Source organism: Channa argus, unplaced genomic scaffold (genome assembly GCF_033026475.1).
Source record: "Channa argus isolate prfri unplaced genomic scaffold, Channa argus male v1.0 Contig011, whole genome shotgun sequence".
Taxonomy (NCBI): domain Eukaryota; kingdom Metazoa; phylum Chordata; class Actinopteri; order Anabantiformes; family Channidae; genus Channa; species Channa argus.
In genome coordinates, this window is record NW_027125230.1 from 244966 (window position 1) to 272615 (window position 27650).

A 27650-nucleotide genomic window follows, 5' to 3' on the forward strand; every position below is an offset into this window, starting at 1 on the left:
TGTTACGCCCCTGTCTAGGGGGTCAGGGTGCAACATACAAAGATAAATTAGCATGTTCCCTCTCCGATCCCCAAACCAAAATCCAGGATCGAGATGTTCCAACAGAATGATATTTATTTTAAACGAAAGAAAGTGTCAAAGAAAACATGACACTACAACTCAGGGCGAACCAAGGCCAACATAATAAACAAAATAAGACATTTCCCACAGAAAGTGCTAGCTAGCCTGATAGAAATAAACAAACCAAAACACAGTCGCTAACCCTAACTCCCTAATGTGAAAACCAGAGAAAACAATCAAAAGAAAATGGCAGTCCACCCCTACAGATTTAATACTATTTACAAAATATACAATTTATAAACAAAACCACGGCACAAAACCTAACAATTCAAAAATGCTAAATAAGGTTTGGAAAGCAAGAACAGCAAACAGGTGCTGCTGCCAGAAAGAGCCTCGCTAGCTGTTGGGAACCGTACTTTTAAAACTCCAGGAAGTGTAGGATGGACCAATCAGCTTCCTGTACTTCCCCCAAATCCGGCCAATCAGGCAGGGCACCTATAAGAACAACAAAATAAAAACAACACATATGGCCAGGACCGTAACATGGTCTACTAGTAATGAAGCACGATGGTTGACAAACCAATAAAGTAGCAAAACAGCAATGAAAGAACAAAATTTGATGAAAATATAGAACAATTTCTATGAATAAATAGGCAGTAACACCAGCTTGTGCTGCCCGTAAACCCAAGCAAAAAAGCTTACAGCACCTGGTATTCCCAGGTGGTCTTCTTACCAAGTACTAACCAGGCCCGGCTCTATTTGGCTGCCGAGATCGGACGAGATCGGGCGCTTAGAGAGCGGTGTGGCCGTAAGCTGCATTTGACATCATCAACAGCTCTTAAAAACGCTGGAGAAGCAGAATGCATGACACTTGCTAAGAAGAAGATAAATGTGGCAAAGTACAAAGTACTATAACTGTACTGGTCTGTTACGCCCCTGTCTAGGCTGTGGAACAAGATGGCGGCGCGGCAGTAGCTCGCAGCGGCCTCTCCGGATCCAACAAATGGTGTTTTTGCCGTATTTAGCCAGACCCTTTACAGTACATGGACACCACAGTCAGCTGTGTTCATGTTTACGACCGCCAGACATTGCTGCGGCACAGGGTTCATACATACAATAATCTGCACGAGGAAGTAATTGGTAACCTTCGCGACCTCGGCTTGCTACGACCCCAGCGACAAATACCAGGCCCCCAGCCCTCGGTGTCACCTGACGCCGGTGGCCAGGTGAGGGGACGTCGGAAGCGCTGCTCGAGGAAGCGGAAGCGCGGCAAGCGGGCGGGTGTCCGTGCTAGGCTAAATGCTAACCCTAGCCGGCCGGCTCTACCGTCCATTCTCCTCTCCAACGTCTGCTCCCTGGACAATAAACTAGACTAAATCCGACTCCAGCGGACCACGCGGCGAGAATTCAGAGACTGCTGCATCTTTGTTTTCACGGAGACGTGGCTCAGTGACAGAGTTCCGGAAGCCGCCATCCAGCTAGACGGGCTAACCGTGTTTCGCGCCGACAGAAACGCTGCTCTGTGCGGTAAGACTCGCGGTGGTGGCGTGTGTGTTTACATCAACACGGAGTGGTGCAAGAACTCTGTGCTTGTCTCACGTTTCTGCTCATCGCTAGTGGAGTTTGTGACTGTTAGATGCAGACCGTTCTATTTACCACGGGAATTCACCACTGTTTTCATTGTCGGAGTGTACATTCCCCCCAGCGCTAATGCTAAGGAGGCACTGTGTGAACTCTACGGTGCTATTAGCGACCTGCAGAACGCTCACCCCGACGGACTGTTTATTATTGCCGGAGATTTCAACCATGCGAATCTCAGGACTGTGCTCCCTAAACTTCATCAGCATGTGGACTTTGCAACGAGAGGAGGGAACACGCTGGATCTTGTTTACACAAACATCCCCGGCGCGTATCGTGCGGAGCCCCGCCCCCATCTCGGCTACTCAGACCACATCTCGGTTATGCTAATTCCAGCATACAGACCGCTCGTCAGACGCTCTAAACCGGTTCTGAAACAGGTGAAAACCTGGCCAGCAGGAGCTACTTCTGCTCTTCAAGACTGTTTTGAGTGCACTGACTGGGACATGTTTAGGGAGGCCGCAACCAACGGCGATTCCATCAACTTGGAGGAATACACGTCAACAGTAACCAGCTACATCAGCAAGTGCGTTGACGATGTGACCATCTCCAAGACCATCACTACACGCTCCAACAGGAAGCCGTGGATAAATGCCAATGTGTGTGCGCTGCTGAAACAAAGAGACGCTGCCTTCAGAACAGGGGACAAGACGGCCTTGAGAACAGCAAGGGCCAAACTGTCCCGTGCCATTAGAGAGGCAAAGCGCGCACACTCAAAGAAAATCCACGACCACTTCGAAGACAGCGGAGACACCCGGCGCATGTGGCAGGGCATCCAGGCGATCACGAACTACAAGACAACTTCACCTGATTGTGACCGCGACGCCTCCCTCCCAGATGCGCTGAACCACTTCTACGCCCGGTTTGAGGCACAGAACAACGTGAAGGCGAGGAAGTCCACTCCACCTCCCAGTGACCAGGTGCTCTGTCTAACCACAGCTGAAGTGAGGAAAACTCTATGCAGAGTTAACCCACGGAAGTCTGCTGGACCAGACAACATTCCTGGCAGAGTGCTCAGGGAGTGCGCAGAACAGCTAGCGGATGTCTTCACAGACATCTTCAACATCTCCCTGAGCAGCAACGTTGTTCCTACGTGCCTCAAGGCAACGACCATCGTGCCTGTGCCTAAGAAGTCTACTGTCTCCTGCCTCAATGACTACCGTCCCGTCGCGCTCACACCCATCGTGATGAAGTGCTTCGAGAGGCTCGTCATGAGGCACATTAAGACCCAACTCCCAACCTCCCTGGACCCCATGCAGTTTGCGTATCGTCCAAATCGTTCCACGGACGATGCCATCTCCACGACCCTCCATCTGGCCCTCACCCACCTGGACAGTAAGGACTCATACGTACGAATGCTGTTCATTGACTTCAGCTCAGCATTCAACACAATCATCCCTCAGCACCTGACTGAGAAATTGAGCATACTGGGCCTGAACACCTCCCTCTGCAACTGGATTCTGGACTTCCTGACTGGGAGACCCCAGTCAGTCCGGATCGGGAACAACATCTCCAGCACCACCACACTGAGCACTGGAGCCCCTCAGGGCTGTGTGCTCAGCCCTCTGCTGTTCACTCTGCTGACGCACGACTGTGTAGCAATGCACAGCTCAAACCACATAGTCAAGTTTGCTGATGACACGACCGTGGTGGGTTTAATCAGCAAGAACGATGAGTCAGCCTACAGAGAGGAGGTGCAACGATTAACAGCCTGGTGTGGAGCAAACAACCTGTCTCTGAACGTTGACAAAACTAAAGAGATGGTTGTGGACTTCAGGAGAGCACAGGGTGACCATTCTCCATTGATCATCGATGGATCCTCAGTGGAGATAGTCAAGAGCACCAAATTCCTTGGTGTTCATCTGGCGGACAACCTCACCTGGTCAGTCAACACCAGCTCCATCACCAAGAAGGCCCAGCAGCGTCTCTACTTCCTGAGAAGGCTGAGGAAAGCCCATCTCCCTCCCCCCATCCTGACCATGTTCTACAGAGGGACCATTGAGAGCATCCTGAGCAGCTGCATCACTGCCTGGTTTGGGAACTGCACCGTCGCGGATCGCAAGACCCTACAGAGGATAGTGAGGACAGCTGAGAAGATCATCGGAGTCTCTCTGCCCTCTATCATGCACATTTACACCACACGCTGCATCCGCAAAGCCAACAGCATTGTGGACGACCGCACACACCCATCACACACACTCTTCACACTCCTGCCATCAGGAAAGAGGTTCCGAAGCATTCGGGCCACCACATCCAGACTATGCAACAGTTTTTTCCCACAAGCCATCAGGCTCCTCAACACACAGAACTGAAATAGAACTTAAACACACTGCAAACCGAACTCAGCACATTCTCATCACTCACTACTCATCTCATTCCACCACCACTTATTTATTATTTATTTACTTTTATCATTCTACATTTACTGCACTACACTGTTTACCTGCTGTTTTTTTTTGTACATTCCAATGCAATTGCACTTTTTTTACATGCTGGACATTTAAATGCACTATACCGTTTACAAGCTGCTCTTTTTTTTAACACCCCTAGCACACGTAACTGAACTGTACTGTACTGTAAAATAGTATACAGTAGGTTTACTGGTCGGCACTGTCTTGGGTCTTGTGTCTTGTGTCCTGTCCTGTGTTACTTGTGTTGTCTGTCTACACTGTACGTCTGTACTGTTTTTTCGTCTGCACTGTTTGCACTTGGTTGCACTCGATGCACTTTATTATAACTTGTGTTGTTTGTAGCACCTTGGTTCTTGGAGGAACGTTATCTCGTTTCAACTGTGTACTGTGAACAACTGTGTATAGTAGAAATGACAATAAAAGCCACTTGACTTGACTAGGGGGTCAGGGTGCAACATACAAAGATAAATTAGCATGTTCCCTCTCCGATCCCCAAACCAAAATCCAGGATCGAGATGTTCCAACAGAATGATATTTATTTTAAACGAAAGAAAGTGTCAAACAAAACATGACACTACAACTCAGGGCGAACCAAGGCCAACATAATAAACAAAATAAGCCAGTTCCCACAGAAAGTGCTAGCTAGCCTGATAGAAATAAACAAACCAAAAGACAGTCGCTAACCCTAACTCCCTAATGTGAAAACAGTCCAAAGAAAATGGCAGTTCACCCCTACAGATTTAATACTATTTACAAAATATACAATTTATAAACAAAACCACGGCACAAAACCTAACAATTCTAAAATGCTAAATAAGGTTTGGAAACCAAGAACAGCAAACAGGTGCTGATGCCAGAAAGAGCCTCGCTAGCTGTTGGGAACCGTACTTTTAAAACTCCAGGAAGTGTAGGATGGACCAATCAGCTTCCTGTACTTCCCCCAAATCCGGCCAATCAGGCAGGGCACCTATAAGAACAACAAAATAAAAACAACACATATGGCCAGGACCGTAACATGGTCTACTAGTAATGAAGCACGATGGTTGACAAACCAATAAAGTAGCAAAACAGCAATGAAAGAACAAAATTTGATGAAAATATAGAACAATTTCTATGAATAAATAGGCAGTAACACCAGCTTGTGCTGCCCGTAAACCCAAGCAAAAAAGCTTACGGCACCTGGTATTCCCAGGCGGTCTTCCTACCAAGTACTAACCAGGCCCGGCTCTATTTGGCTGCCGAGATCGGACGAGATCGGGCGCTTACAGAGCGGTGTGGCCGTAAGCTGCATTTGACATCATCAACAGCTCTTAAAAACGCTGGAGAAGCAGAATTCATGACACTTGCTAAGAAGAAGATAAATGTGGCAAAGTACAAAGTACTATAACTGTACTGGTCTGTTACGCCCCTGTCTAGGGGGTCAGGGTGCAACATACAAAGATAAATTAGCATGTTCCCTCTCCGATCCCCAAACCAAAATCCAGGATCGAGATGTTCCAACAGAATGATATTTATTTTAAACGAAAGAAAGTGTCAAACAAAACATGACACTACAACTCAGGGCGAACCAAGGCCAACATAATAAACAAAATAAGCCATTTCCCACAGAAAGTGCTAGCTAGCCTGATAGAAATAAACAAACCAAAAGACAGTCGCTAACCCTAACTCCCTAATGTGAAAACAGTCCAAAGAAAATGGCAGTTCACCCATACAGATTTAATACTATTTACAAAATATACAATTTATAAACAAAACCACGGCACAAAACCTAACAATTCAAAAATGCTAAATAAGGTTTGGAAACCAAGAACAGCAAACAGGTGCTGATGCCAGAAAGAGCCTCGCTAGCTGTTGGGAACTGTACTTTTAAAACTCCAGGAAGTGTAGGATGGACCAATCAGCTTCCTGTACTGCCCCCCAATCCGGCCAATCAGGCAGGGCACCTATAAGAACAAGAAAATAAAAACAACACATATGGCCAGGACCGTAACATGGTCTACTAGTAATGAAGCACGATGGTTGGCAAACCAATAAAGTAGCAAAACAGCAATGAAAGAACAAAATTTGATGAAAATATAGAACAATTTCTATGAATAAATAGGCAGTAACACCAGCTTGTGCTGCCCGTAAACCCAAGCAAAAAAGCTTACAGCACCTGGTATTCCCAGGCGGTCTTCCTACCAAGTACTAACCAGGCCCGGCTCTATTTGGCTGCCGAGATCGGACGAGATCGGGCGCTTAGAGAGCGGTGTGGCCGTAAGCTGCATTTGACATCATCAACAGCTCTTAAAAACGCTAGAGAAGCAGAATGCATGACACTTGCTAAGAAGAAGATAAATGTGGCAAAGTACAAAGTACTATAACTGTACTGGTCTGTTACGCCCCTGTCTAGGGGGTCAGGGTGCAACATACAAAGATAAATTAGCATGTTCCCTCTCCGATCCCCAAACCAAAATCCAGGATCGAGATGTTCCAACAGAATGATATTTATTTTAAACGAAAGAAAGTGTCAAACAAAACATGACACTACAACTCAGGGCGAACCAAGGCCAACATAATAAACAAAATAAGCCATTTCCCACAGACAGTGCTAGCTAGCCTGATAGAAATAAACAAACCAAAAGACAGTCGCTAACCCTAACTCCCTAATGTGAAAACAGTCCAAAGAAAATGGCAGTTCACCCCTACAGATTTAATACTATTTACAAAATATACAATTTATAAACAAAACCACGGCACAAAACCTAACAATTCAAAAATGCTAAATAAGGTTTGGAAACCAAGAACAGCAAACAGGTGCTGCTGCCAGAAAGAGCCTCGCTAGCTGTTGGGAACCGTACTTTTAAAACTCCAGGAAGTGTAGGATGGACCAATCAGCTTCCTGTACTTCCCCCAAATCCGGCCAATCAGGCAGGGCACCTATAAGAACAACAAAATAAAAACAACACATATGGCCAGGACCGTAACATGGTCTACTAGTAATGAAGCACGATGGTTGACAAACCAATAAAGTAGCAAAACAGCAATGAAAGAACAAAATTTGATGAAAATATAGAACAATTTCTATGAATAAATAGGCAGTAACACCAGCTTGTGCTGCCCGTAAACCCAAGCAAAAAAGCTTACAGCACCTGGTATTCCCAGGCGGTCTTCCTACCAAGTACTAACTAGGCCCGGCTCTATTTGGCTGCCGAGATCGGACGAGATCGGGCGCTTAGAGAGCGGTGTGGCCGTAAGCTGCATTTGACATCATCAACAGCTCTTAAAAACGCTGGAGAAGCAGAATGCATGACACTTGCTAAGAAGAAGATAAATGTGGCAAAGTACAAAGGACTATAACTGTACTGGTCTGTTACGCCCCTGTCTAGGGGCTCAGGGTGCAACATACAAAGATAAATTAGCATGTTCCCTCTCCGATCCCCAAACCAAAATCCAGGATCGAGATGTTCCAACAGAATGATATTTATTTTAAACGAAAGAAAGTGTCAAACAAAACATGACACTACAACTCAGGGCGAACCAAGGCCAACATAATAAACAAAATAAGCCATTTCCCCCAGAAAGTGCTAGCTAGCCTGATAGAAATCAACAAACCAAAAGACAGTCGCTAACCCTAACTCCCTAATGTGAAAACAGTCCAAAGAAAATGGCAGTTCACCCCTACAGATTTAATACTATTTACAAAATATACAATTTATAAACAAAACCACGGCACAAAACCTAACAATTCAAAAATGCTAAATAAGGTTTGGAAACCAAGAACAGCAAACAGGTGCTGATGCCAGAAAGAGCCTCGCTAGCTGTTGGGAACCGTACTTTTAAAACTCCAGGAAGTGTAGGATGGACCAATCAGCTTCCTGTACTGCCCCCCAATCCGGCCAATCAGGCAGGGCACCTATAAGAACAAGAAAATAAAAACAACACATATGGCCAGGACCGTAACATGGTCTATTAGTAATGAAGCACGATGGTTGACAAACCAATAAAGTAGCAAAACAGCAATGAAAGAACAAAATTTGATGAAAATATAGAACAATTTCTATGAATAAATAGGCAGTAACACCAGCTTGTGCTGCCCGTAAACCCAAGCAAAAAAGCTTACAGCACCTGGTATTCCCAGGCGGTCTTCCTACCAAGTACTAACCAGGCCCGGCTTTATTTGGCTGCCGAGATCGGACGAGATCGGGCGCTTAGAGAGCGGTGTGGCCGTAAGCTGCATTTGACATCATCAACAGCTCTTAAAAACGCTGGAGAAGCAGAATGCATGACACTTGCTAAGAAGAAGATAAATGTGGCAAAGTACAAAGTACTATAACTGTACTGGTCTGTTACGCCCCTGTCTAGGGGGTCAGGGTGCAACATACAAAGATAAATTAGCATGTTCCCTCTCCGATCCCCAAACCAAAATCCAGGATCGAGATGTTCCAACAGAATGATATTTATTTTAAACGAAAGAAAGTGTCAAACAAAACATGACACTACAACTCAGGGCGAACCAAGGCCAACATAATAAACAAAATAAGCCATTTCCCACAGAAAGTGCTAGCTAGCCTGATAGAAATAAACAAACCAAAAGACAGTCGCTAACCCTAACTCCCTAATGTGAAAACAGTCCAAAGAAAATGGCAGTTCACCCCTACAGATTTAATACTATTTACAAAATATACAATTTATAAACAAAACCACGGCACAAAACCTAACAATTCAGAAATGCTAAATAAGGTTTGGAAACCAAGAACAGCAAACAGGTGCTGATGCCAGAAAGAGCCTCGCTAGCTGTTGGGAACCGTACTTTTAAAACTCCAGGAAGTGTAGGATGGACCACTCAGCTTCCGGTACTGCCCCCCAATCCGGCCAATCAGGCAGGGCACCTATAAGAACAAGAAAATAAAAACAACACATATGGCCAGGACCGTAACATGGTCTATTAGTAATGAAGCACGATGGTTGACAAACCAATAAAGTAGCAAAACAGCAATGAAAGAACAAAATTTGATGAAAATATAGAACAATTTCTATGAATAAATAGGCAGTAACACCAGCTTGTGCTGCCCGTAAACCCAAGCAAAAAAGCTTACAGCACCTGGTATTCCCAGGCGGTTTTCCTACCAAGTACTAACCAGGCCCGGCTCTATTTGGCTGCCGAGATCGGACGAGATCGGGCGCTTAGAGAGCGGTGTGGCTGTAAGCTGCATTTGACATCATCAACAGCTCTTAAAAACGCTGGAGAAGCAGAATGCATGACACTTGCTAAGAAGAAGATAAATGTGGCAAAGTACAAAGTACTATAACTGTACTGGTCTGTTACGCCCCTGTCTAGGGGGTCAGGATGCAACATACAAAGATAAATTTGCATGTTCCCTCTCCGATCCTCAAACCAAAATCCAGGATTGAGATGTTCCAACAGAATGATATTTATTTTAAACGAAAGAAAGTGTTAAACAAAACATGACACTACAACTCAGGGCGAACCAAGGCCAACATAATAAACAATATAAGCCATTTCCCACAGAAAGTGCTAGCTAGCCTGATAGAAATAAACAAACCAAAAGATAGTCGCTAACCCTAATTCCCTAATGTGAAAACAAGAGAAAACAATCAAAACAAAATGGCTGTTCACCCCTACAGATTTAATACTATTTACAAAATATACAATTTATAAACAAAACCACGGCACAAAACCTAACAATTCAAAAATGCTAAATAAGGTTTGGAAACCAAGAACAGCAAACAGGTGCTGATGCCAGAAAGAGCCTCGCTAGCTGTTGGGAACCGTACTTTTAAAACTCCAGCAAGTGTAGGATGGACCAATCAGCTTCCTGTACTGCCCCCCAATCCGGCCAATCAGGCAGGGCACCTATAAGAACAAGAAAATAAAAACAACACATATGGCCAGGACCGTAACATGGTCTATTAGTAATGAAGCACGATGGTTGACAAACCAATAAAGTAGCAAAACAGCAATGAAAGAACAAAATTTGATGAAAATATAGAACAATTTCTATGAATAAATAGGCAGTAACACCAGCTTGTGCTGCCCGTAAACCCAAGCAAAAAAGCTTACAGCACCTGGTATTCCCAGGCGGTCTTCCTACCAAGTACCAACCAGGCCCGGCCCTATTTGGCTGCCGAGATCGGACGAGATCGGGCGCTTAGAGAGCGGTGTGGCCGTAAGCTGCATTTGACATCATCAACAGCTCTTAAAAACGCTGGAGAAGCAGAATGCATGACACTTGCTAAGAAGAAGATAAATGTGGCAAAGTACAAAGTACTATAACTGTACTGGTCTGTTACGCCCCTGTCTAGGGGGTCAGGGTGCAACATACAAAGATAAATTAGCATGTTCCCTCTCCGATCCCCAAACCAAAATCCAGGATCGAGATGTTCCAACAGAATGATATTTATTTTAAACGAAAGAAAGTGTCAAACAAAACATGACACTACAACTCAGGGCGAACCAAGGCCAACATAATAAACAAAATAAGCCATTTCCCACAGAAAGTGCTAGCTAGCCTGATAGAAATAAACAAACCAAAAGACAGTCGCTAACCCTAACTCCCTAATGTGAAAACCAGAGAAAACAATCAAAAGAAAATGGCAGTCCACCCCTACAGATTTAATACTATTTACAAAATATACAATTTATAAACAAAACCACGGCACAAAACCTAACAATTCAAAAATGCTAAATAAGGTTTGGAAAGCAAGAACAGCAAACAGGTGCTGCTGCCAGAAAGAGCCTCGCTAGCTGTTGGGAACCGTACTTTTAAAACTCCAGGAAGTGTAGGATGGACCAATCAGCTTCCTGTACTTCCCCCAAATCCGGCCAATCAGGCAGGGCACCTATAAGAACAACAAAATAAAAACAACACATATGGCCAGGACCGTAACATGGTCTACTAGTAATGAAGCACGATGGTTGACAAACCAATAAAGTAGCAAAACAGCAATGAAAGAACAAAATTTGATGAAAATATAGAACAATTTCTATGAATAAATAGGCAGTAACACCAGCTTGTGCTGCCCGTAAACCCAAGCAAAAAAGCTTACAGCACCTGGTATTCCCAGGTGGTCTTCTTACCAAGTACTAACCAGGCCCGGCTCTATTTGGCTGCCGAGATCGGACGAGATCGGGCACTTAGAGAGCGGTGTGGCCGTAAGCTGCATTTGACATCATCAACAGCTCTTAAAAACGCTGGAGAAGCAGAATGCATGACACTTGCTAAGAAGAAGATAAATGTGGCAAAGTACAAAGTACTTTAACTGTACTGGTCTGTTACGCCCCTGTCTAGGCTGTGGAACAAGATGGCGGCGCGGCAGTAGCTCGCAGCGGCCTCTCCGGATCCAACAAATGGTGTTTTTGCCGTATTTAGCCAGACCCTTTACAGTACATGGACACCACAGTCAGCTGTGTTCATGTTTACGACCGCCAGACATTGCTGCGGCACAGGGTTCATACATACAATAATCTGCACGAGGAAGTAATTGGTAACCTTCGCGACCTCGGCTTGCTACGACCCCAGCGACAAATACCAGGCCCCCAGCCCTCGGTGTCACCTGACGCCGGTGGCCAGGTGAGGGGACGTCGGAAGCGCTGCTCGAGGAAGCGGAAGCGCGGCAAGCGGGCGGGTGTCCGTGCTAGGCTAAATGCTAACCCTAGCCGGCCGGCTCTACCGTCCATTCTCCTCTCCAACGTCTGCTCCCTGGACAATAAACTAGACTAAATCCGACTCCAGCGGACCACGCGGCGAGAATTCAGAGACTGCTGCATCTTTGTTTTCACGGAGACGTGGCTCAGTGACAGAGTTCCGGAAGCCGCCATCCAGCTAGACGGGCTAACCGTGTTTCGCGCCGACAGAAACGCTGCTCTGTGCGGTAAGACTCGCGGTGGTGGCGTGTGTGTTTACATCAACACGGAGTGGTGCAAGAACTCTGTGCTTGTCTCACGTTTCTGCTCATCGCTAGTGGAGTTTGTGACTGTTAGATGAAGACCGTTCTATTTACCACGGGAATTCACCACTGTTTTCATTGTCGGAGTGTACATTCCCCCCAGCGCTAATGCTAAGGAGGCACTGTGTGAACTCTACGGTGCTATTAGCGACCTGCAGAACGCTCACCCCGACGGACTGTTTATTATTGCCGGAGATTTCAACCATGCGAATCTCAGGACTGTGCTCCCTAAACTTCATCAGCATGTGGACTTTGCAACGAGAGGAGGGAACACGCTGGATCTTGTTTACACAAACATCCCCGGCGCGTATCGTGTGGAGCCCCGCCCCCATCTCGGCTACTCAGACCACATCTCGGTTATGCTAATTCCAGCATACAGACCGCTCGTCAGACGCTCTAAACCGGTTCTGAAACAGGTGAAAACCTGGCCAGCAGGAGCTACTTCTGCTCTTCAAGACTGTTTTGAGTGCACTGACTGGGACATGTTTAGGGAGGCCGCAACCAACGGCGATTCCATCAACTTGGAGGAATACACGTCAACAGTAACCAGCTACATCAGCAAGTGCGTTGACGATGTGACCATCTCCAAGACCATCACTACACGCTCCAACAGGAAGCCGTGGATAAATGCCAATGTGTGTGCGCTGCTGAAACAAAGAGACGCTGCCTTCAGAACAGGGGACAAGACGGCCTTGAGAACAGCAAGGGCCAAACTGTCCCGTGCCATTAGAGAGGCAAAGCGCGCACACTCAAAGAAAATCCACGACCACTTCGAAGACAGCGGAGACACCCGGCGCATGTGGCAGGGCATCCAGGCGATCACGAACTACAAGACAACTTCACCTGATTGTGACCGCGACGCCTCCCTCCCAGATGCGCTGAACCACTTCTACGCCCGGTTTGAGGCACAGAACAACGTGAAGGCGAGGAAGTCCACTCCACCTCCCAGTGACCAGGTGCTCTGTCTAACCACAGCTGAAGTGAGGAAAACTCTATGCAGAGTTAACCCACGGAAGTCTGCTGGACCAGACAACATTCCTGGCAGAGTGCTCAGGGAGTGCGCAGAACAGCTAGCGGATGTCTTCACAGACATCTTCAACATCTCCCTGAGCAGCAACGTTGTTCCTACGTGCCTCAAGGCAACGACCATCGTGCCTGTGCCTAAGAAGTCTACTGTCTCCTGCCTTAATGACTACCGTCCCGTCGCGCTCACACCCATCGTGATGAAGTGCTTCGAGAGGCTCGTCATGAGGCACATTAAGACCCAACTCCCAACCTCCCTGGACCCCATGCAGTTTGCGTATCGTCCAAATCGTTCCACGGACGATGCCATCTCCACGACCCTCCATCTGGCCCTCACCCACCTGGACAGTAAGGACTCATACGTACGAATGCTGTTCATTGACTTCAGCTCAGCATTCAACACAATCATCCCTCAGCACCTGACTGAGAAATTGAGCATACTGGGCCTGAACACCTCCCTCTGCAACTGGATTCTGGACTTCCTGACTGGGAGACCCCAGTCAGTCCGGATCGGGAACAACATCTCCAGCACCACCACACTGAGCACTGGAGCCCCTCAGGGCTGTGTGCTCAGCCCTCTGCTGTTCACTCTGCTGACGCACGACTGTGTAGCAATGCACAGCTCAAACCACATAGTCAAGTTTGCTGATGACACGACCGTGGTGGGTTTAATCAGCAAGAACGACGAGTCAGCCTACAGAGAGGAGGTGCAACGATTAACAGCCTGGTGTGGAGCAAACAACCTGTCTCTGAACGTTGACAAAACTAAAGAGATGGTTGTGGACTTCAGGAGAGCACAGGGTGACCATTCTCCATTGATCATCGATGGATCCTCAGTGGAGATAGTCAAGAGCACCAAATTCCTTGGTGTTCATCTGGCGGACAACCTCACCTGGTCAGTCAACACCAGCTCCATCACCAAGAAGGCCCAGCAGCGTCTCTACTTCCTGAGAAGGCTGAGGAAAGCCCATCTCCCTCCCCCCATCCTGACCATGTTCTACAGAGGGACCATTGAGAGCATCCTGAGCAGCTGCATCACTGCCTGGTTTGGGAACTGCACCGTCGCGGATCGCAAGACCCTACAGAGGATAGTGAGGACAGCTGAGAAGATCATCGGAGTCTCTCTGCCCTCTATCATGCACATTTACACCACACGCTGCATCCGCAAAGCCAACAGCATTGTGGACGACCGCACACACCCATCACACACACTCTTCACACTCCTGCCATCAGGAAAGAGGTTCCGAAGCATTCGGGCCACCACATCCAGACTATGCAACAGTTTTTTCCCACAAGCCATCAGGCTCCTCAACACACAGAACTGAAATAGAACTTAAACACACTGCAAACCGAACTCAGCACATTCTCATCACTCACTACTCATCTCATTCCACCACCACTTATTTATTATTTATTTACTTTTATCATTCTACATTTACTGCACTACACTGTTTACCTGCTGTTTTTTTTTGCACATTCCAATGCAATTGCACTTTTTTTACATGCTGGACATTTAAATGCACTATACCGTTTACAAGCTGCTCTTTTTTTTAACACCCCTAGCACACTTAACTGAACTGTACTGTACTGTAAAATAGTATACAGTAGGTTTACTGGTCGGCACTGTCTTGGGTCTTGTGTCTTGTGTCCTGTCCTGTGTTACTTGTGTTGTCTGTCTACACTGTACGTCTGTACTGTTTTTTCGTCTGCACTGTTTGCACTTGGTTGCACTCGATGCACTTTATTATAACTTGTGTTGTTTGTAGCACCTTGGTTCTTGGAGGAACGTTATCTCGTTTCAACTGTGTACTGTGAACAACTGTGTATAGTAGAAATGACAATAAAAGCCACTTGACTTGACTAGGGGGTCAGGGTGCAACATACAAAGATAAATTAGCATGTTCCCTCTCCGATCCCCAAACCAAAATCCAGGATCGAGATGTTCCAACAGAATGATATTTATTTTAAACGAAAGAAAGTGTCAAACAAAACATGACACTACAACTCAGGGCGAACCAAGGCCAACATAATAAACAAAATAAGCCAGTTCCCACAGAAAGTGCTAGCTAGCCTGATAGAAATAAACAAACCAAAAGACAGTCGCTAACCCTAACTCCCTAATGTGAAAACAGTCCAAAGAAAATGGCAGTTCACCCCTACAGATTTAATACTATTTACAAAATATACAATTTATAAACAAAACCACGGCACAAAACCTAACAATTCTAAAATGCTAAATAAGGTTTGGAAACCAAGAACAGCAAACAGGTGCTGATGCCAGAAAGAGCCTCGCTAGCTGTTGGGAACCGTACTTTTAAAACTCCAGGAAGTGTAGGATGGACCAATCAGCTTCCTGTACTGCCCCCAAATCCGGCCAATCAGGCAGGGCACCTATAAGAACAACAAAATAAAAACAACACATATGGCCAGGACCGTAACATGGTCTACTAGTAATGAAGCACGATGGTTGACAAACCAATAAAGTAGCAAAACAGCAATGAAAAAACAAAATTTGATGAAAATATAGAACAATTTCTATGAATAAATAGGCAGTAACACCAGCTTGTGCTGCCCGTAAACCCAAGCAAAAAAGCTTACAGCACCTGGTATTCCCAGGCGGTCTTCCTACCAAGTACTAACCAGGCCCGGCTCTATTTGGCTGCCGAGATCGGACGAGATCGGGCGCTTACAGAGCGGTGTGGCCGTAAGCTGCATTTGACATCATCAACAGCTCTTAAAAACGCTGGAGAAGCAGAATTCATGACACTTGCTAAGAAGAAGATAAATGTGGCAAAGTACAAAGTACTATAACTGTACTGGTCTGTTACGCCCCTGTCTAGGGGGTCAGGGTGCAACATACAAAGATAAATTAGCATGTTCCCTCTCCGATCCCCAAACCAAAATCCAGGATCGAGATGTTCCAACAGAATGATATTTATTTTAAACGAAAGAAAGTGTCAAACAAAACATGACACTACAACTCAGGGCGAACCAAGGCCAACATAATAAACAAAATAAGCCATTTCCCACAGACAGTGCTAGCTAGCCTGATAGAAATAAACAAACCAAAAGACAGTCGCTAACCCTAACTCCCTAATGTGAAAACAAGAGAAAACAATCAAAAGAAAATGGCAGTCCACCCCTACAGATTTAATACTATTTACAAAATATACAATTTATAAACAAAACCACGGCACAAAACCTAACAATTCAAAAATGCTAAATAAGGTTTGGAAAGCAAGAACAGCAAACAGGTGCTGCTGCCAGAAAGAGCCTCGCTAGCTGTTGGGAACCGTACTTTTAAAACTCCAGGAAGTGTAGGATGGACCAATCAGCTTCCTGTACTTCCCCCAAATCCGGCCAATCAGGCAGGGCACCTATAAGAACAACAAAATAAAAACATCACATATGGCCAGGACCATAACATGGTCTACTAGTAATGAAGCACGATGGTTGACAAACCAATAAAGTAGCAAAACAGCAATGAAAGAACAAAATTTGATGAAAATATAGAACAATTTCTATGAGTAAATAGGCAGTAACACCAGCTTGTGCTGCCCGTAAACCCAAGCAAAAAAGCTTACAGCACCTGGTATTCCCAGGCGGTCTTCCTACCAAGTACTAACCAGGCCCGGCTCTATTTGGCTGCCGAGATCGGACGAGATCGGGCGCTTAGAGAGCGGTGTGGCCGTAAGCTGCATTTGACATCATCAACAGCTCTTAAAAACGCTGGAGAAGCAGAATGCATGACACTTGCTAAGAAGAAGATAAATGTGGCAAAGTACAAAGTACTATAACTGTACTGGTCTGTTACGCCCCTGTCTAGGGGGTCAGGGTGCAACACACAAAGATAAATTAGCATGTTCCCTCTCCGATCCCCAAACCAAAATCCAGGATCGAGATGTTCCAACAGAATGATATTTATTTTAAACGAAAGAAAGTGTCAAACAAAACATGACACTACAACTCAGGGCGAACCAAGGCCAAAATAATAAACAAAATAAGCCATTTCCCACAGAAAGTGCTAGCTAGCCTGATAGAAATAAACAAACCAAAAGACAGTAGCTAACCCTAACTCCCTAATGTGAAAACAAGAGAAAACAATCAAAAGAAAATGGCAGTCCACCCCTACAGATTTAATACTATTTACAAAATATACAATTTATAAACAAAACCACGGCACAAAACCTAACAATTCAAAAATGCTAAATAAGGTTTGGAAACCAAGAACAGCAAACAGGTGCTGATGCCAGAAAGAGCCTCGCTAGCTGTTGGGAACCGTACTTTTAAAACTCCAGCAAGTGTAGGATGGACCAATCAGCTTCCTGTACTGCCCCCCCAATCCGGCCAATCAGGCAGGGCACCTATAAGAACAAGAAAATAAAAACAACACATATGGCCAGGACCGTAACATGGTCTATTAGTAATGAAGCACGATGGTTGACAAACCAATAAAGTAGCAAAACAGCAATGAAAGAACAAAATTTGATGAAAATATAGAACAATTTCTATGAATAAATAGGCAGTAACACCAGCTTGTGCTGCCCGTAAACCCAAGCAAAAAAGCTTACAGCACCTGGTATTCCCAGGCGGTCTTCCTACCAAGTACCAACCAGGCCCGGCCCTATTTGGCTGCCGAGATCGGACGAGATCGGGCGCTTAGAGAGCGGTGTGGCCGTAAGCTGCATTTGACATCATCAACAGCTCTTAAAAACGCTAGAGAAGCAGAATGCATGACACTTGCTAAGAAGAAGATAAATGTGGCAAAGTACAAAGTACTATAACTGTACTGGTCTGTTACGCCCCTGTCTAGGAGGTCAGGGTGCAACATACAAAGATAATTAGCAAGTTCCCTCTCCGATCCCCAAACCAAAATCCAGGATCGAGATGTTCCAACAGAATGATATTTATTTTAAACGAAAGAAAGTGTCAAACAAAACGTAACACTACAACTCAGGGCGAACCAAGGCCAACATAATAAACAAAATAAGCCATTTCCCACAGAAAGTGCTAGCTAGCCTGATAGAAATAAACAAACCAAAAGACAGTCGCTAACCCTAACTCCCTAATGTGAAAACAGTCCAAAGAAAATGGCAGTTCACCCCTACAGATTTAATACTATTTACAAAATATACAATTTATAAACAAAACCACGGCACAAAACCTAACAATTCAAAAATGCTAAATAAGGTTTGGAAACCAAGAACAGCAAACAGGTGCTGATGCCAGAAAGAGCCTCGCTAGCTGTTGGGAACCGTACTTTTAAAACTCCAGGAAGTGTAGGATGGACCAATCAGCTTCCTGTACTGCCCCCCAATCCGGCCAATCAGGCAGGGCACCTATAAGAACAAGAAAATAAAAACAACACATATGGCCAGGACCGTAACATGGTCTACTAGTAATGAAGCACGATGGTTGGCAAACCAATAAAGTAGCAAAACAGCAATGAAAGAACAAAATTTGATGAAAATATAGAACAATTTCTATGAATAAATAGGCAGTAACACCAGCTTGTGCTGCCCGTAAACCCAAGCAAAGAAGCTTACAGCACGTGGTATTCCCAGGCGGTCTTCCTACCAAGTACTAACAAGGCCCGGCCCTATTTGGCTGCCGAGATCGGACGGGATCGGGCGCTTAGAGAGCGGTGTGGCCGTAAGCTGCATTTGACATCATCAACAGCTCTTAAAAACGCTGGAGAAGCAGAATGCATGACACTTGCTAAGAAGAAGATAAATGTGGCAAAGTACAAAGTACTATAACTGTACTGGTCTGTTACGCCCCTGTCTAGGGGGTCAGGGTGCAACATACAAAGATAAATTAGCATGTTCCCTCTCCGATCCCCAAACCAAAATCCAGGATCGAGATGTTCCAACAGAATGATATTTATTTTAAACGAAAGAAAGTGTCAAACAAAACATGACACTACAACTCAGGGCGAACCAAGGCCAACATAATAAACAAAATAAGCCATTTCCCACAGAAAGTGCTAGCTAGCCTGATAGAAATAAACAAACCAAAAGACAGTCGCTAACCCTAACTCCCTAATGTGAAAACAGTCCAAAGAAAATGGCAGTTCACCCCTACAGATTTAATACTATTTACAAAATATACAATTTATAAACAAAACCACGGCACAAAACCTAACAATTCAAAAATGCTAAATAAGGTTTGGAAAGCAAGAACAGCAAACAGGTGCTGATGCCAGAAAGAGCCTCGCTAGCTGTTGGGAACCGTACTTTTAAAACTCCAGGAAGTGTAGGATGGACCAATCAGCTTCCTGTACTGCCCCCCAATCCGGCCAATCAGGCAGGGCACCTATAAGAACAAGAAAATAAAAACAACACATATGGCCAGGACCGTAACATGGTCTACTAGTAATGAAGCACGATGGTTGGCAAACCAATAAAGTAGCAAAACAGCAATGAAAGAACAAAATTTGATGAAAATATAGAACAATTTCTATGAATAAATAGGCAGTAACACCAGCTTGTGCTGCCCGTAAACCCAAGCAAAGAAGCTTACAGCACGTGGTATTCCCAGGCGGTCTTCCTACCAAGTACTAACAAGGCCCAGCCCTATTTGGCTGCCGAGATCGGACGGGATCGGGCGCTTAGAGAGCAGTGTGGCCGTAAGCTGCATTTGACATCATCAACAGCTCTTAAAAACGCTGGAGAAGCAGAATGCATGACCCTTGCTAAGAAGAAGATAAATGTGGCAAAGTACAAAGTACTATAACTGTACTGGTCTGTTACGCCCCTATCTAGGGGGTCAGGGTGCAACATACAAAGATAAATTAGCATGTTCCCTCTCCGATCCCCAAACCAAAATCCAGGATCGAGATGTTCCAACAGAATGATATTTATTTTAAACGAAAGAAAGTGTCAAACAAAACATGACACTACAACTCAGGGCGAACCAAGGCCAACATAATAAACAAAATAAGCCATTTCCCACAGAAAGTGCTAGCTAGCCTGATAGAAATCAACAAACCAAAAGATAGTCGCTAACCCTAACTCCCTAATGTGAAAACAAGAGAAAACAATCAAAAGAAAATGGCAGTCCACCCCTACAGATTTAATACTATTTACAAAATATACAATTTATAAACAAAACCACGGCACAAAACCTAACAATTCAAAAATGCTAAATAAGGTTTGGAAACCAAGAACAGCAAACAGGTGCTGCTGCCAGAAAGAGCCTCGCTAGCTGTTGGGAACCGTACTTTTAAAACTCCAGGAAGTGTAGGATGGACCAATCAGCTTCCTGTACTTCCCCCAAATCCGGCCAATCAGGCAGGGCACCTATAAGAACAACAAAATAAAAACAACACATATGGCCAGGACCGTAACATGGTCTACTAGTAATGAAGCACGATGGTTGACAAACCAATAAAGTAGCAAAACAGCAATGAAAGAACAAAATTTGATGAAAATATAGAACAATTTCTATGAATAAATAGGCAGTAACACCAGCTTGTGCTGCCCGTAAACCCAAGCAAAAAAGCTTACAGCACCTGGTATTCCCAGGCGGTCTTCCTACCAAGTACTAACCAGGCCCGGCTCTATTTGGCTGCCGAGATCTGACGAGATCGGGCGCTTAGAGAGCGGTGTGGCCGTAAGCTGCATTTGACATCATCAACAGCTCTTAAAAACGCTGGAGAAGCAGAATGCATGACACTTGCTAAGAAGAAGATAAATGTGGCAAAGTACAAAGGACTATAACTGTACTGGTCTGTTACGCCCCTGTCTAGGGGCTCAGGGTGCAACATACAAAGATAAATTAGCATGTTCCCTCTCCGATCCCCAAACCAAAATCCAGGATCGAGATGTTCCAACAGAATGATATTTATTTTAAACGAAAGAAAGTGTCAAACAAAACATGACACTACAACTCAGGGCGAACCAAGGCCAACATAATAAACATAATAAGCCATTTCCCCCAGAAAGTGCTAGCTAGCCTGATAGAAATAAACAAACCAAAAGACAGTCGCTAACCCTAACTCCCTAATGTGAAAACAGTCCAAAGAAAATGGCAGTTCACCCCTACAGATTTAATACTATTTACAAAATATACAATTTATAAACAAAACCACGGCACAAAACCTAACAATTCAAAAATGCTAAATAAGGTTTGGAAACCAAGAACAGCAAACAGGTGCTGATGCCAGAAAGAGCCTCGCTAGCTGTTGGGAACCGTACTTTTAAAACTCCAGGAAGTGTAGGATGGACCAATCAGCTTCCTGTACTGCCCCCCAATCCGGCCAATCAGGCAGGGCACCTATAAGAACAAGAAAATAAAAACAACACATATGGCCAGGACCGTAACATGGTCTACTAGTAATGAAGCACGATGGTTGGCAAACCAATAAAGTAGCAAAACAGCAATGAAAGAACAAAATTTGATGAAAATATAGAACAATTTCTATGAATAAATAGGCAGTAACACCAGCTTGTGCTGCCCGTGAACCCAAGCAAAAAAGCTTACAGCACCTGGTATTCCCAGGCGGTCTTCCTACCAAGTACTAACCAGGCCCGGCTCTATTTGGCTGCCGAGATCGGACGAGATCGGGCGCTTAGAGAGCGGTGTGGCCGTAAGCTGCATTTGACATCATCAACAGCTCTTAAAAACGCTAGAGAAGCAGAATGCATGACACTTGCTAAGAAGAAGATAAATGTGGCAAAGTACAAAGTACTATAACTGTACTGGTCTGTTACGCCCCTGTCTAGGGGGTCAGGGTGCAACATACAAAGATAAATTAGCATGTTCCCTCTCCGATCCCCAAACCAAAATCCAGGATCGAGATGTTCCAACAGAATGATATTTATTTTAAACGAAAGAAAGTGTCAAACAAAACATGACACTACAACTCAGGGCGAACCAAGGCCAACATAATAAACAAAATAAGCCATTTCCCACAGAAAGTGCTAGCTAGCCTGATAGAAATAAACAAACCAAAAGACAGTCGCTAACCCTAACTCCATAATGTGAAAACAGTCCAAAGAAAATGGCAGTTCACCCCTACAGATTTAATACTATTTACAAAATATACAATTTATAAACAAAACCACGGCACAAAACCTAACAATTCAAAAATGCTAAATAAGGTTTGGAAAGCAAGAACAGCAAACAGGTGCTGATGCCAGAAAGAGCCTCGCTAGCTGTTGGGAACCGTACTTTTAAAACTCCAGGAAGTGTAGGATGGACCAATCAGCTTCCTGTACTGCCCCCCAATCCGGCCAATCAGGCAGGGCACCTATAAGAACAAGAAAATAAAAACAACACATATGGCCAGGACCGTAACATGGTCTACTAGTAATGAAGCACGATGGTTGGCAAACCAATAAAGTAGCAAAACAGCAATGAAAGAACAAAATTTGATGAAAATATAGAACAATTTCTATGAATAAATAGGCAGTAACACCAGCTTGTGCTGCCCGTAAACCCAAGCAAAGAAGCTTACAGCACGTGGTATTCCCAGGCGGTCTTCCTACCAAGTACTAACAAGGCCCAGCCCTATTTGGCTGCCGAGATCGGACGGGATCGGGCGCTTAGAGAGCAGTGTGGCCGTAAGCTGCATTTGACATCATCAACAGCTCTTAAAAACGCTGGAGAAGCAGAATGCATGACCCTTGCTAAGAAGAAGATAAATGTGGCAAAGTACAAAGTACTATAACTGTACTGGTCTGTTACGCCCCTATCTAGGGGGTCAGGGTGCAACATACAAAGATAAATTAGCATGTTCCCTCTCCGATCCCCAAACCAAAATCCAGGATCGAGATGTTCCAACAGAATGATATTTATTTTAAACAAAAGAAAGTGTCAAACAAAACATGACACTACAACTCAGGGCGAACCAAGGCCAACATAATAAACAAAATAAGCCATTTCCCACAGAAAGTGCTAGCTAGCCTGATAGAAATCAACAAACCAAAAGTTAGTCGCTAACCCTAACTCCCTAATGTGAAAACAAGAGAAAACAATCAAAAGAAAATGGCAGTCCACCCCTACAGATTTAATACTATTTACAAAATATACAATTTATAAACAAAACCACGGCACAAAACCTAACAATTCAAAAATGCTAAATAAGGTTTGGAAAGCAAGAACAGCAAACAGGTGCTGCTGCCAGAAAGAGCCTCGCTAGCTGTTGGGAACCGTACTTTTAAAACTCCAGGAAGTGTAGGATGGACCAATCAGCTTCCTGTACTTCCCCCAAATCCGGCCAATCAGGCAGGGCACCTATAAGAACAACAAAATAAAAACAACACATATGGCCAGGACCGTAACATGGTCTACTAGTAATGAAGCACGATGGTTGACAAACCAATAAAGTAGCAAAACAGCAATGAAAGAACAAAATTTGATGAAAATATAGAACAATTTCTATGAATAAATAGGCAGTAACACCAGCTTGTGCTGCCCGTAAACCCAAGCAAAAAAGCTTACAGCACCTGGTATTCCCAGGCGGTCTTCCTACCAAGTACTAACCAGGCCCGGCTCTATTTGGCTGCCGAGATCTGACGAGATCGGGCGCTTAGAGAGCGGTGTGGCCGTAAGCTGCATTTGACATCATCAACAGCTCTTAAAAACGCTGGAGAAGCAGAATGCATGACACTTGCTAAGAAGAAGATAAATGTGGCAAAGTACAAAGGACTATAACTGTACTGGTCTGTTACGCCCCTGTCTAGGGGCTCAGGGTGCAACATACAAAGATAAATTAGCATGTTCCCTCTCCGATCCCCAAACCAAAATCCAGGATCGAGATGTTCCAACAGAATGATATTTATTTTAAACGAAAGAAAGTGTCAAACAAAACATGACACTACAACTCAGGGCGAACCAAGGCCAACATAATAAACATAATAAGCCATTTCCCCCAGAAAGTGCTAGCTAGCCTGATAGAAATAAACAAACCAAAAGACAGTCGCTAACCCTAACTCCCTAATGTGAAAACAGTCCAAAGAAAATGGCAGTTCACCCCTACAGATTTAATACTATTTACAAAATATACAATTTATAAACAAAACCACGGCACAAAACCTAACAATTCAAAAATGCTAAATAAGGTTTGGAAACCAAGAACAGCAAACAGGTGCTGATGCCAGAAAGAGCCTCGCTAGCTGTTGGGAACCGTACTTTTAAAACTCCAGGAAGTGTAGGATGGACCAATCAGCTTCCTGTACTGCCCCCCAATCCGGCCAATCAGGCAGGGCACCTATAAGAACAAGAAAATAAAAACAACACATATGGCCAGGACCGTAACATGGTCTACTAGTAATGAAGCACGATGGTTGGCAAACCAATAAAGTAGCAAAACAGCAATGAAAGAACAAAATTTGATGAAAATATAGAACAATTTCTATGAATAAATAGGCAGTAACACCAGCTTGTGCTGCCCGTGAACCCAAGCAAAAAAGCTTACAGCACCTGGTATTCCCAGGCGGTCTTCCTACCAAGTACTAACCAGGCCCGGCTCTATTTGGCTGCCGAGATCGGACGAGATCGGGCGCTTAGAGAGCGGTGTGGCCGTAAGCTGCATTTGACATCATCAACAGCTCTTAAAAACGCTAGAGAAGCAGAATGCATGACACTTGCTAAGAAGAAGATAAATGTGGCAAAGTACAAAGTACTATAACTGTACTGGTCTGTTACGCCCCTGTCTAGGAGGTCAGGGTGCAACATACAAAGATAAATTAGCATGTTCCCTCTCCGATCCCCAAACCAAAATCCAGGATCGAGATGTTCCAACAGAATGATATTTATTTTAAACGAAAGAAAGTGTCAAACAAAACATGACACTACAACTCAGGGCGAACCAAGGCCAACATAATAAACAAAATAAGCCATTTCCCACAGAAAGTGCTAGCTAGCCTGATAGAAATAAACAAACCAAAAGACAGTCGCTAACCCTAACTCCCTAATGTGAAAACAGTCCAAAGAAAATGGCAGTTCACCCCTACAGATTTAATACTATTTACAAAATATACAATTTATAAACAAAACCACGGCACAAAACCTAACAATTCAAAAATGCTAAATAAGGTTTGGAAACCAAGAACAGCAAACAGGTGCTGATGCCAGAAAGAGCCTCGCTAGCTGTTGGGAACCGTACTTTTAAAACTCCAGGAAGTGTAGGATGGACCAATCAGCTTCCTGTACTGCCCCCCAATCCGGCCAATCAGGCAGGGCACCTATAAGAACAAGAAAATAAAAACAACACATATGGCCAGGACCGTAACATGGTCTACTAGTAATGAAGCACGATGGTTGGCAAACCAATAAAGTAGCAAAACAGCAATGAAAGAACAAAATTTGATGAAAATATAGAACAATTTCTATGAATAAATAGGCAGTAACACCAGCTTGTGCTGCCCGTAAACCCAAGCAAAAAAGCTTACATCACCTGGTATTCCCAGGCGGTCTTCCTACCAAGTACTAACCAGGCCCGGCTCTATTTGGCTGCCGAGATCGGACGAGATCGGGCGCTTAGAGAGCGGTGTGGCCGTAAGCTGCATTTGACATCATCAACAGCTCTTAAAAACGCTAGAGAAGCAGAATGCATGACACTTGCTAAGAAGAAGATAAATGTGGCAAAGTACAAAGTACTATAACTGTACTGGTCTGTTACGCCCCTGTCTAGGAGGTCAGGGTGCAACATACAAAGATAATTAGCAAGTTCCCTCTCCGATCCCCAAACCAAAATCCAGGATCGAGATGTTCCAACAGAATGATATTTATTTTAAACGAAAGAAAGTGTCAAACAAAACGTGACACTACAACTCAGGGCGAACCAAGGCCAACATAATAAACAAAATAAGCCATTTCCCACAGAAAGTGCTAGCTAGCCTGATAGAAATAAACAAACCAAAAGACAGTCGCTAACCCTAACTCCCTAATGTGAAAACAGTCCAAAGAAAATGGCAGTTCACCCCTACAGATTTAATACTATTTACAAAATATACAATTTATAAACAAAACCACGGCACAAAACCTAACAATTCAAAAATGCTAAATAAGGTTTGGAAACCAAGAACAGCAAACAGGTGCTGATGCCAGAAAGAGCCTCGCTAGCTGTTGGGAACCGTACTTTTAAAACTCCAGGAAGTGTAGGATGGACCAATCAGCTTCCTGTACTGCCCCCCAATTCGGCCAATCAGGCAGGGCACCTATAAGAACAAGAAAATAAAAACAACACATATGGCCAGGACCGTAACATGGTCTACTAGTAATGAAGCACGATGGTTGGCAAACCAATAAAGTAGCAAAACAGCAATGAAAGAACAAAATTTGATGAAAATATAGAACAATTTCTATGAATAAATAGGCAGTAACACCAGCTTGTGCTGCCCGTAAACCCAAGCAAAGAAGCTTACAGCACGTGGTATTCCCAGGCGGTCTTCCTACCAAGTACTAACAAGGCCCGGCCCTATTTGGCTGCCGAGATCGGACGGGATCGGGCGCTTAGAGAGCGGTGTGGCCGTAAGCTGCATTTGACATCATCAACAGCTCTTAAAAACGCTGGAGAAGCAGAATGCATGACACTTGCTAAGAAGAAGATAAATGTGGCAAAGTACAAAGTACTATAACTGTACTGGTCTGTTACGCCCCTGTCTAGGGGGTCAGGGTGCAACATACAAAGATAAATTAGAATGTTCCCTCTCCGATCCCCAAACCAAAATCCAGGATCGAGATGTTCCAACAGAATGATATTTATTTTAAACGAAAGAAAGTGTCAAACAAAACATGACACTACAACTCAGGGCGAACCAAGGCCAACATAATAAACAAAATAAGCCATTTCCCACAGAAAGTGCTAGCTAGCCTGATAGAAATAAACAAACCAAAAGACAGTCGCTAACCCTAACTCCCTAATGTGAAAACAGTCCAAAGAAAATGGCAGTTCACCCCTACAGATTTAATACTATTTACAAAATATACAATTTATAAACAAAACCACGGCACAAAACCTAACAATTCAAAAATGCTAAATAAGGTTTGGAAACCAAGAACAGCAAACAGGTGCTGATGCCACAAAGAGCCTCGCTAGCTGTTGGGAACCGTACTTTTAAAACTCCAGGAAGTGTAGGATGGACCAATCAGCTTCCTGTACTGCCCCCCAATCCGGCCAATCAGGCAGGGCACCTATAAGAACAAGAAAATAAAAACAACACATATGGCCAGGACCGTAACATGGTCTACTAGTAATGAAGCACGATGGTTGGCAAACCAATAAAGTAGCAAAACAGCAATGAAAGAACAAAATTTGATGAAAATATAGAACAATTTCTATGAATAAATAGGCAGTAACACCAGCTTGTGCTGCCCGTAAACCCAAGCAAAAAAGCTTACAGCACCTGGTATTCCCAGGCAGTCTTCCTACCAAGTACTAACCAGGCCCGGCTCTATTTGGCTGCCGAGATCGGACGAGATCGGGCGCTTAGAGAGCGGTTTGGCCGTAAGCTGCATTTGACATCATCAACAGCTCTTAAAAACGCTGGAGAAGCAGAATGCATGACACTTGCTAAGAAGAAGATAAATGTGGCAAAGTACAAAGTACTTTAACTGTAC

At 44.4% G+C, this 27650-nt stretch overlaps 2 non-coding genes and 19 pseudogenes across 2 annotated transcripts; all 21 read right to left on the bottom strand.

Moving 5' to 3' along the window:
- Positions 1-755: 755 nt before the first annotated feature.
- On the bottom strand, positions 756-874 carry LOC137112156 (5S ribosomal RNA; annotated as a pseudogene).
- A 4402-nt stretch (positions 875-5276) lies between these two features.
- LOC137111571 (5S ribosomal RNA) lies at positions 5277-5395 on the bottom strand. The gene has a single exon (XR_010912331.1). It is a non-coding gene; the product is annotated as a 5S ribosomal RNA (ribosomal RNA).
- An 857-nt stretch (positions 5396-6252) lies between these two features.
- Positions 6253-6371, bottom strand: LOC137111773 (5S ribosomal RNA; annotated as a pseudogene).
- An 857-nt stretch (positions 6372-7228) lies between these two features.
- LOC137112169 (5S ribosomal RNA) lies at positions 7229-7347 on the bottom strand (annotated as a pseudogene).
- An 857-nt stretch (positions 7348-8204) lies between these two features.
- Positions 8205-8323, bottom strand: LOC137112141 (5S ribosomal RNA; annotated as a pseudogene).
- Positions 8324-9180: 857 nt separating this feature from the next.
- LOC137112089 (5S ribosomal RNA) lies at positions 9181-9299 on the bottom strand (annotated as a pseudogene).
- An 867-nt stretch (positions 9300-10166) lies between these two features.
- On the bottom strand, positions 10167-10285 carry LOC137112166 (5S ribosomal RNA; annotated as a pseudogene).
- Positions 10286-11152: 867 nt separating this feature from the next.
- Positions 11153-11271, bottom strand: LOC137111404 (5S ribosomal RNA; annotated as a pseudogene).
- Positions 11272-15673: 4402 nt separating this feature from the next.
- LOC137111689 (5S ribosomal RNA) lies at positions 15674-15792 on the bottom strand. The gene has a single exon (XR_010912332.1). It is a non-coding gene; the product is annotated as a 5S ribosomal RNA (ribosomal RNA).
- An 867-nt stretch (positions 15793-16659) lies between these two features.
- On the bottom strand, positions 16660-16778 carry LOC137111774 (5S ribosomal RNA; annotated as a pseudogene).
- Positions 16779-17646: 868 nt separating this feature from the next.
- Positions 17647-17765, bottom strand: LOC137112167 (5S ribosomal RNA; annotated as a pseudogene).
- Positions 17766-18621: 856 nt separating this feature from the next.
- LOC137111528 (5S ribosomal RNA) lies at positions 18622-18740 on the bottom strand (annotated as a pseudogene).
- Positions 18741-19597: 857 nt separating this feature from the next.
- Positions 19598-19716, bottom strand: LOC137111584 (5S ribosomal RNA; annotated as a pseudogene).
- An 867-nt stretch (positions 19717-20583) lies between these two features.
- On the bottom strand, positions 20584-20702 carry LOC137112020 (5S ribosomal RNA; annotated as a pseudogene).
- Positions 20703-21559: 857 nt separating this feature from the next.
- Positions 21560-21678, bottom strand: LOC137111776 (5S ribosomal RNA; annotated as a pseudogene).
- An 857-nt stretch (positions 21679-22535) lies between these two features.
- Positions 22536-22654, bottom strand: LOC137111585 (5S ribosomal RNA; annotated as a pseudogene).
- Positions 22655-23521: 867 nt separating this feature from the next.
- On the bottom strand, positions 23522-23640 carry LOC137112021 (5S ribosomal RNA; annotated as a pseudogene).
- An 857-nt stretch (positions 23641-24497) lies between these two features.
- LOC137111777 (5S ribosomal RNA) lies at positions 24498-24616 on the bottom strand (annotated as a pseudogene).
- An 857-nt stretch (positions 24617-25473) lies between these two features.
- Positions 25474-25592, bottom strand: LOC137112198 (5S ribosomal RNA; annotated as a pseudogene).
- Positions 25593-26448: 856 nt separating this feature from the next.
- Positions 26449-26567, bottom strand: LOC137111529 (5S ribosomal RNA; annotated as a pseudogene).
- Positions 26568-27424: 857 nt separating this feature from the next.
- Positions 27425-27543, bottom strand: LOC137112117 (5S ribosomal RNA; annotated as a pseudogene).
- Between the last annotated feature and the right edge of the window lie 107 nt (positions 27544-27650).